This window comes from Asparagus officinalis, unplaced genomic scaffold, assembly GCF_001876935.1.
Source record: "Asparagus officinalis unplaced genomic scaffold, Aspof.V1 AsparagusV1_Un437, whole genome shotgun sequence".
NCBI classification, from domain to species: Eukaryota; Viridiplantae; Streptophyta; class Magnoliopsida; order Asparagales; family Asparagaceae; genus Asparagus; species Asparagus officinalis.
The window spans coordinates 133,042-143,893 of NW_017972702.1; positions in this window are offsets into that span (position 1 = coordinate 133,042).

A 10,852-nucleotide genomic window follows, 5' to 3' on the forward strand; every position below is an offset into this window, starting at 1 on the left:
CAAAAGGTTTCGTATTTGGCAAATGCTTCTAAAAAGACCATGTGTGTTTAAATGTGGTCATTGTGGTAGAGTTGGTCTTTTATCAAAAATTTTCTTTGATTTACTAAATATTTCAAAATCGTAAAATATTCCAAAAAGACAACAATTATTTAAAATATTTCTCATGCACAATCTCTTGGCCAACAAAAATAAATGAGTCCATTTCATTGCACTTATTATAATAGGAAGGGTCATTTGTGTGAATATTGCTATGACTGGATACGTGCACTAAATGCAACCAAATGGGATCATAACCCAAGGGCATTGATCTTTAATGATAGGGGTCATGTCTCTAAACTTGTTGGCACCAAAAATGTTTGGGTGCCGAAACAAAATTGATTGTGTTTATTTTGTGTTTTTGAATTTTTGGGTTTCATATTTTTATAACAATGTAAATTGATAAGATTTTTAAAACCACTCATATTTTTCTTTTTAAAAGAAAGTATTTTTAAATATATATATACATCTATATTGTTGAAAAAAAATTAAAAATAATTTATCTTTGGAATTTTAAAACCATAGTTCATGATTCTCGTATGGTTTGTAGTCTTGGTTTGAACTATGTAGTTTTTCGTTTATTTTGGTGTGAATAATGTGTTTGTAATTATGAGAAAATTATAAAACACTTTAATGATGATATTTATGTGTTTGAGCTTGTGGATCATCAAATTTGTGCTTTATAATGTATTCTTTTATGTGATTAGTGATTTATGTTTGCTCACATAGCTCATCAAATTTGTGCTTTATAATGTATTCTTTTATGTGATTAGTGATTTATGTTTGCTCACATAGCTATCATGCATATATTTATAATGTATTCTTTTATGTGATTAGTGATTTATGTTTGCTCACATAGCTATCATGCATATATTTTTTTTTGGTGATGCAAATATATGTATAATAAGGAGAAACAAGTGTTTGAGCTTGTTTGGTTTCTTCTAAATATATTACCTTAATCATCGTTGCACACTTTTTATGTTATATTGATAGGGGGAGCAATTCTCTATATTTGTTTTATGCTCACCCATGTTTATAGGTAGGGGGAGCATTCACTCTCCTTATATATTATGTTTTCCCATTTTGATGTTGACAAAGGGGAGAAACAAGTGAATTGTGAGTATCTATTTTATTTTGGTTGGTATTATGCATGATGATTATAAATTATATATTCATTTAGTTCATGCATGTTTTATATATAATTTGTGTAGCTTGTTTGTCATCATCAAAAAAGAGAAGATTGTTGGGTCTTATGTTTATGAGCCTACTATCTAATCTAGTTTTGATGATTAACAAATAATTCCTAACATCGTGTGTCGAGTGTTTGCATTTGTTTTGTTAGGAAATCTAGACAAACATCAACGTCGGAGGTTGGTTGGACTTGCACCTACACAATCATATCCATTGGAGGTTGGACGGAATATTGGATTGAAGCCGTTGCAATTCAAGTCAAGATTCATATTGCTTCATCCCCGCAAACCAAGACGAGCAAATTGAAGATCCAATGCTTGGTATGTTTATTTAGGTGTTTATACTTTGTGTGTTATGCTTAAAGCTCAAATTTTACACATACACGTTTGTTTCATTTAATGGCTTTCATTAGTTGTTTCACTTTTCATAAAGATATGTTTAGTCATACAAATATTTTAATAGATGAGTTTTAGCCATATAAATATGAAACAAATACATATATTCGTATTCATGTACATATGTTTCATATTTATCGCATTATACATAATATTTATCGCATTATACATCATTTTGAGTAAATAACATGTTTATCGTTTTGAGAAAATAACATGTTTGTAGATTATTGATTTAGTGATACTATTTTACATCTTTTCATAAGTCTATAAATCTATTCAAAAGAATTTTCAAGCTTGTTTGAAATCGTTTCATTAAAACTAGTGTTTAGCGACTTTGTATTATTGAACAGTTTACAAAATAAATGAGTTTTTACAAATAAGAAATGTAATTTGAGAAATTCTTTTTCTACCATGTGCTATTACATGTTTATAAATATTTCCCAAAATTTTTCCAATTTTGGAGTTGATTTACTGTATCAAATTGATTTTGTAAAGTCAAGTGTTTTAGCAGTTTTTAGAATCTAGAATATCTGTTTGAAAACAGTGATTTATCACAAATGGGAAGTGATATTTTAGAAATTCTTTCTAACATATTTATCTACATGTTTAGAAACTTTCCACAAATGTTTACGATTTTTGGAGTTGATTTGCTATTTTAATTGATTTTAGAAAGTTAGATATATAAAAAATTTAGAATCTGCCTAAACTGCCAACGGTCGACTTTATCAGTCGGCTGATGTCATCATCAGTCGACTGATGGGCATTTTTCAGCCTATAACGGCTCGTAAAGGCTAGTTTTCTTTGTATCCAGCTTTTGGGAGTTTTCGGCTGGTTTGAGAGGCTAAAAAAATCCCTCAATTCTCATTTGTTTCTTATGGATGTTTAAGTTAGTTTTTAAAGAGTTTGTTTCAAAGTTTTAAGTGTATTTTGGTTTATGTAAAAAGTGGTTTACAAGAAGAGGTGATCAATTTTGGTTTGAGCATTCAGTTCTCTCTCACTTGTTCTTAGAGAAGTGTTTCTAAACTCAATTATCTAGCTTGTTTATATTATAAATTATTATATTTATATTTGCTAGATTATTTTGAGTTTTATTTCATTTTACTTATTGTTTACACACACCCCCCTTGAGCTTGAGTATTTTCCTTTATAGTTTAATTATTGGGTTGTGGGGTTGTGACATTGAGAGTGAACTTGAGAGTGAACTTACAATTCGTTCTCATCCATTGAAGAGAACAAAACATCTATTTGAACTTATCATTGTGAGATCACATTGTAGTACACAAGGACACTAAGAAAAGTTGTTGGTGAGAGACGGGGTCAATTCCAAGAGGAGCGGCACTACTAGTAAATCCTTGGGAGAGATTGTAATTTCGAGCACTTGAGGAAGTTGACACGAACTAGGCCAACACTTAGAGGAGTGTATTATGTATTGACAATCGTGAGAGTTGTAAAAGTTTTCGATGAACTTGGAAAACCGGTTGTGTAGTTATTTGTGAAGTTAGTGGAGATTCTCCTCAAGGGTGAGGAGCGAAGATGTAGGTCATAGGTTGACCGAACTCCGTGATCATATTGTTTTGTTTACGTTTGGCTTTGGCCTATTTTTATTATCTCATTGTTTATATCGCCTATTTCTAATCATTTGAATTTGGCGTATTTCTCTTGTGCATATTTCATATTGCCCATTGTTTACTTGTATATCCTTGCATATATCACTTGTATATTATATTTGCTAGGATATTGTTAATAAGTTTTAAATTATCATTAAAATCAAATTAGATTAGCAATAACTTTATTCACCCCCCCCCCTCTAGGATACTTTCATTTGGTATCAGAGTTTGGTATTCTTTGATTTGTGTCTTAATCGCCTAGAGCCAAAGATCCTCGCTTTGATTAATTTTGCTAATTTAGTTTTTTATTTTATCTTGCTTGCATAGTTCATCATGGATATACATGGTGCACTGAGTTTAGGCTATGATATTAATGTTGCTCCTTTATTCAATAATTTTCCTATGCTCAATGGATGTTTAGATTTAAAATATTTGCTAAATCTAAACATATCGATTTATGGGAAGTTATTAATAGTGCATATGTTGTGCCCAAATAAGATAAATCTAAATGGAGCACAAATGATAAGAGAATGTTTGTTTTGACAAGCTATTGTTAGAATTCTTGCTTAAAGCTTTTGATACATCTATATCTAACAAACTTGCTTGTTTTGATAGTGCCTATACATTATGGAAACATATAGAGGCACATCATGGTAACTTGGAGGAAATCCAACGTGTTTCGGAGGATTCCACTTCAAATGCTGCAATTGGAGCTACATCATGCACACGACCACTAGGCGATAGCCCTAGTAAGGTATGCAAATTAGACTCTGAAAATGAACTATCTATAGATGATCTCGCATGTGCATATAAAAGATTAATGCATGCATACAACAAGTTGCATAAAAACTTTGTAGATTTAAAAAGCAAGCATGTGAATTTAAAATCCGATCATGAGTTGCTAGCATCCAAGTTTGATATTATTGTTAAAGAAAATGTAACACTTAAAAAAACAATGATAAGTTAAATTTGAAAATTAAAAATTTAACTTCAAATATAGCCAGCCTATCTCATGCTAAGAATGATGTCATGCTAGAAGTAGAATCAATTAGAAATGAATTTAGTTCTTTTAAAAATGATCATGTTATTTCTACTTCTATTGCTAATGGTTCTATACCTAATGATGAGTTGAATAACATTAAAAATCGTATTTTATCTTTAGATTCAACTCTTAATACGTGCATTGTTAATAATAAGAAACTTATGGACCTATGTGCAAAGTCACGTGCTAATTTTTCCAAACCACGCACTTACTATGCACATATGTATAGCAAAATTTATAAATGCTCTATTTGTGGCCATAAAGGCTATTTAGCTAAATTTTGCTATGATGCACAAAAATCCACTAAGTCCAATGTTATTTCCTCTTGTGCATCCCACTAAGTTTCTTTATCACCACACACACATACACATGCACCTATTGTTCATCATAAGCATGCTCATATATTTAAGTGTGATTATTATGATAAATTTGGCCATTTGTTAAAATTTTGTTTCAACTTACAAAAGGTTTTGTATTTGCCAAATGCTTCTAAAAGATCACGTGTGTTGAAATATGATCATTGTGGTAGAGTTGGTCATTTATCAAAATTTTGCTTTGATTTACTAAATATTTCAAATTTTCAAAATGTTCCAAAAAGACAACAATTGTTTAAAAATATTTCTCGTGCACAATCTCATGGTCAACAAAAACAAATGTGTCCATTTCATTGCACTTATTACAATCGGAAGGGTCATTTGCATGAATATTGCTATAACCGGATATATGCACTAAATGCGCCCAAATAGGATCATAACCCAAGAACATTGAGCTTTAATGATATGGGTCATGTCTCTAAACTTGCCATCATAAAAAATGTTTGGGTGCCAAAATAAAATTGATTGTGTTTATTTTGTGTTTTTGAATTTTAGGTTTTATATTTTTATAACAAAGTAAATTAATAAGATTTTTAAAACGACTTATATTTTTCTCTTTAAAAGAAAGTATTTTAAAATATATATACATTTACATTGTTGAAAAAAAAAGTAAAAATGATTTATCTTTGGAATTTTAAAACAATAGTTCATGATTCTCATATGGTTTGTAGTCTTGGTTTGAACTATGTAGTTTTTGATTTATTTTGGTGTGAACAATGTGTTTGCACTTATGAGAACATTATCAAATATTTTTATGATGATAGTTATGTGTTTGAGCTTATGGATCATCAAATTTGTGCTTTATAATGTATTCTTTTTTGTGATTAGTGATTTATGTTTGCTCACATAGCTATCATGCATATATTTTTTTGTGATGCAAATATGTGTATAATGAGGAGAAACAAGTGTTTGAGCTTGCTTGGTTTCTTTTAAATATATTGTCTTAATCATCATTGCACACTTTTTATGGCATGTTGATAAGGGGAGCAATTCCCTATATTTGTTTTATACTCACCTATGCTTATAGGTAGGGGGAGCATTCACTCTCCTTATATATTGTGTTTTTCCCCATTTTGATGTTGACAAAGGGAGAGAAACAAGTAAATTGTGAGTATCTATTTTCTTTTGGTTGGTATCATGCATGACGATTATAAATTATATATTCATTTGGATCATGCATGTTTTATATACAATTTGTGTAGATTATTTGTCATCATAAAAAAGGGGGAGATTGTTAGATCTCATGTTTATGAGCCTACTATCTAAACTAGTTTTGATGATTAACAAACAATTCCTAACATCATGTGTCAAGTGTTTGCATTTGTTTTGTTAGGAAATCTACACAAACATCAACGTCAGAGGTTGGTTGGACTTGCACCTACGCGATCATATGCATTGGAGGTTGGAAAGAATATTGGATTGAAGCCATTGCAATTCAAGTCAAGATTTATATCGCTTCATCCCCGCAAACCAAGACGAGCAAATTGAAGATCCAATGCTTGGTATATTAGTTTAGGTGTTTATATTTTGTGTGTTATGCTTAAAGCTCAAATTTCACACATACACGTTTGTTTCATTTTATGGCTTTCATTGGTTGTTTTACTTTGCATAAAGATATGTTTAGTTATACAAATATTTTAATAGATGAGTTTTATCTATATAAATATGAAACAAATACATATATTCGTATTCATGCACATATGTTTCATATTTATCACATTATATGTCGTTTTGAGAAAATAACATGTTTATCATTTTGAGAAAATAATATGTTTGTGGATTATTGACTTAGTGCTACCATTTTACATCTTTTCATAAGTCTATAAATCCATTCAAAAGAATTTTCAAGCTTGTTTGAAATCGTTTCATTAAAACTATATGCAGCAACCCATGGAGCACTTGCACCCGAAACCTTCGACCACTTCATGGCCATTCGAGATATGGGGAATGAACATCGTTGGTCCTATTTTTGCACCATCATCCAAAGGTAACTGCTTCATTTTGGTAATCACCGATTACTTCTCAAACTGGGCCAAAGCAGTTCCACTCAAAGAAGTAAAGATAAGCGATATCATCAAGTTCATCAAACACCATATTATCTACCGATACGGTGTTCCAAGATTAATCGTACATGACAACAGCCCTCAATTTGTCAGCAACGCGTTCATCAAATTCTGTGGAAAGTTCAGAATTCAAGATGTCTCGTTGACGACATACAATCCCACGGCAAACGGATTAGCTGAAGCTTTCAACAAAACCATTATTAAAATTCTGTCAAAGCTCGTGAGGACCAATAAATGAGACTGGGATAGCAAACTCGACAAAGCTCTCTGGGCATATCGCACCACAATCTGCACACCTACCGGAGCCACTCTGTATTCTCTAGTATACGGATGCGAGGTTGTTCTTCCCTTAGAAATCCAAATTCCATCCCTTCATATTGCTGTAGCAACAAGGATGACAATGGAGGAACAACATCAGAAACGTCTCGAAGTACTTGTGTTAGATGAAAAGCGCCTAGAGGCTCAGCAACAAATTGAGTTTTACCAGGCTAGAATCTCCCGGGCTTTTGATAAAAGAGTCCGACAACAAAGCTTCAAGGAAGGAGACTTGGTTCTCGCCGTTCAGCAACCAATGATACTCAACTCCAAGAAAAAAGGTAAATTCTAACCCAAATGGGAAGGACAATTTGTGATAGAGACAGTCTACTCAAACAACACATATCACTTAATCATCCAAGATAATGACAAGCTTATGATGCCAATAAATGGGAAGTTCCTGAAAAGTACTATCCCTAGTATATCTGGGAAAACCTATTTAACGGGAAGTTCATGGAGAATGCTATGTAGGGTATTCTTAAGGATAACCTGAGATCAGCTGATTATTCAAGATGAAGACCAGTTATCTGAATGATTCATTCTTAATCATAAAAAAAGTTGATTAAGGACCTCCCACTGTGGCTATTTAATCATTTCTAAGATGATTAAAACCCTCCCACTGTGACTTTCCATGCACTCTTTCGTTGAGATGAGATTCATTTACCTCATTCGGTCAATCTTCCCTCACAAAACTCCTATGATGTAACTGTGGAGTGCTTGATGATTCACGGTCCTCCATCACAAAGTCTCTCACTGATCAAATTAACTGAAAGTGGGTCTATAAAATTCTTTCGGCTAAGTCCATCCAAAATCTCACTGTGTTTGTGCACTTAACACTCCCAATGTTAAAGTACTAACACGGTACTCAAAAGTTCAAGCTGCTGATGCATGGCAATTAGCAAACCCCTTTCATGTTAAGTCTTTGTCGCTTGACACTGAAAACCCCCAATGAATGTTTTGTACAAATCAACATTCCCACTGTTATTTGTACCCCACTCCCACTACTCGTTTGGTCAAACCTTCCTATAGTTAGGAGAAAAGTCAAAATCTCCTCTCGATTCCTTCCATGAATGAGAGGTCCACTTTTAAAAAAATAGACTTCCCTTTCGATAAATGAAAGGCCTCCACCCCCAGTTGAATGATCAAACCTATAAAAGTTAGGATCGTCTCAATAACCCCTACCTGGTCAAACCATTAAATGGTTAGGACCATAATCGGAACTCCTTTTCGATAAACGAAAGGCTTCCACTCTTTCCTTCAGTTAAACCTATAAAAGTTAGGGCCGAAGTCGGAATTCCATCTTGATAAATGATAAATTTATTTTCAAATCAGGTAACAAATCCTATAAAAGTTAGAGTTATCTAGATCATTTCGATTCTCAGAGTGGAGATCTCACTCTTAGTTTCACCTTCCAGATCCTCAAAGTGGAGATCCCACTTTGAGTTTCTTTTGCAACATGAGATGGAATATAAAATTTTTCCTCTCCAACACCAACTTTGTCTTTACCCCAAAAGAAGACCTGTGGATAGAATATAAAATTCTTCCTCTCTAGTATCGGGTTTGTCTTTACCCCAAAAGAAGACCTGAAAATAGAATATATAATTCTTCCTCTCCAGTATCGGCTTCGTCTTTGCCCCAAGAGAAGACACAATCACTCAACAGCACAAATCCATGCCTCACATGCATGGAGATCTTTATCTCGACTCCTAAACAGAGATAAGTCTACGCCTAACACGCATTGTCGGTTAGTCTTTCGCCATAAAAAAGACACTAGAATTCATTTTGGGGGACTTTATCTCAATCCCTAATTAGAGATAAGTCTACACCTAATACGCGTTACTAGTTAGTCTTTCACCACGAAAAAACACCAGAATTCATTCTGGAGGATGTTATCTCGATCCCTAGATAGAGATAAGTCTATGTCTAACACGCGTTGCTGGTTAGTTTTCGCCATAAAAAGATACCATAATTCATTCTGGGGGACTTTATCTCGATCCTTAATTAGAGATAAGCCTACGCTTAACACGTGTTGTCGGTTATTTTTCCACAGCGAAAAAAACACTAGAATTCATTCTGGGGGACATTATCTCGATCCCTAAATAGAGATAAGTCTACGCCTAACACGCGTTGCCGATTAGTCTTTTACCGTGAAAAAGACACTAGAATTTATTCTGGGGGACTTTATCTCGATCTCTAAATATAGATAAGCCTGCATCTGACACATGCTACCGGGTAGCCTATTCCCGTAACAATGGTGATGTCTACGCATTTAATATCGTAGCACTAAGAAAGTTAACTCTCTTAGCACAACATTACATGTAAAACAAACTTAGATAATTTACATGCAAGCTGGATTCAAATGGTAATCAGTAAAGACAAATCAAATCTGTTGAGGGCTGGGGGTTAGCCAAAAACCCTAAGTCTACGCCAAACACGCGTTACCAGGTAGCCTATTCTTGTAACAATGGTGAAGTCTATGTATTCAATATCGTAGCACTAAGAGAGTTAACTCTCTTAGCACAACGTTACATGTGAAATGAACTCAGACAATTTACATACTTGCCCGATTCGAACGGTAATCGGCAAAGGCAAATTAAATACGTTGAAGGTTGAGGGTTTGCCAAATATCCTATAAGTATTGTGATTGTTTGTTCCAGATGGAATAAAAATCATAATAAAAGACATATGCTAAACAAAAGACTTTGTTTTCATAATGAAGCCAAATCAAAAGATACAAATGTGGCGCTACAAATCCAAAACATCTTATGGCCATGATTTTGAATTTCCAACATAGAGATCTCCTTCTCACAAGAGTCCTCAAGCTTAGTCTGCAACTCAGCCCAGACAAAATCTTCAGTAGCGTCCAATACACTTGAAGCTTCGTTTTTCAGCTTGGCCAGCTTTTCCTTTACAGGCTCTAACTTCTCTAGTACCTGTCTTCGATAGTCTTCTGCATCGGGTAATTTGCCCACGAGAATGACATGAGAATCTTTAGCATGTTTCAGGGTCTTCTCAAGGTCAGAAATTTTCTCGTCGATCAAGACCAAAGAGCTAAACAATTCAGCCATGTTCTTGTCTTTCCTTGAGAGAACCGCTATCATCTGCATGATATAACTCTCATACGTCTGAAGCTCGTCCCCAAGGGATATACGGGTGTCACGCTACTACTTTAGTTGGGACTCCAACCGAGTAGCAACATATGAAGAAGCACAGGTAGCCTGTAGCTCTCCCAGCTCTCGAAACTTACGCTCTAGCGTAGCTAAGTCTACGGTGAGAAATTCAGCCAAATCTGGATATCCTTCCTCCCTGAGCATCATCATATGACGATCAAGAGACTGCCTGAACATATTGAAAGAATACCCTCGATCAAGGATCTTCTCAATTATTCCGCTCACAAAAGAAACGAAATGATCGAGATCCACACCAAAAATCTCCTTGCTTGGATCAGTATCTCTTAGCAAAGCAATGACAAGCTCATATGGAGATGTGGGAAGCTCTGCAAAAAGAAAGGAGAAATATTACGTTTTGAAATATCGGCTGGAAACTCAAAGCAAGTTATAAAGCAAAATTTACTAATGCCAGCAGAGGACCCTTCAGCTTGGCGTCCCATGCTTGACCCTACCGACCTAACATCGGGAATCGCTAGAATGGTGATAGGTATGACAGTCGTCGAAGTACCGGCTTCTTTAGCTGTTCTCATGATTGGGATGGTAGGACTATCCCCTACAACGACAGCTTCTGTAACCATCAGATCTGAAGGAATATTAGCCTCAAGTTGAGAAATAGGTGGCTGGGAGGCGGCCAAAGCCACCTCTAATGGTGGGAAGCC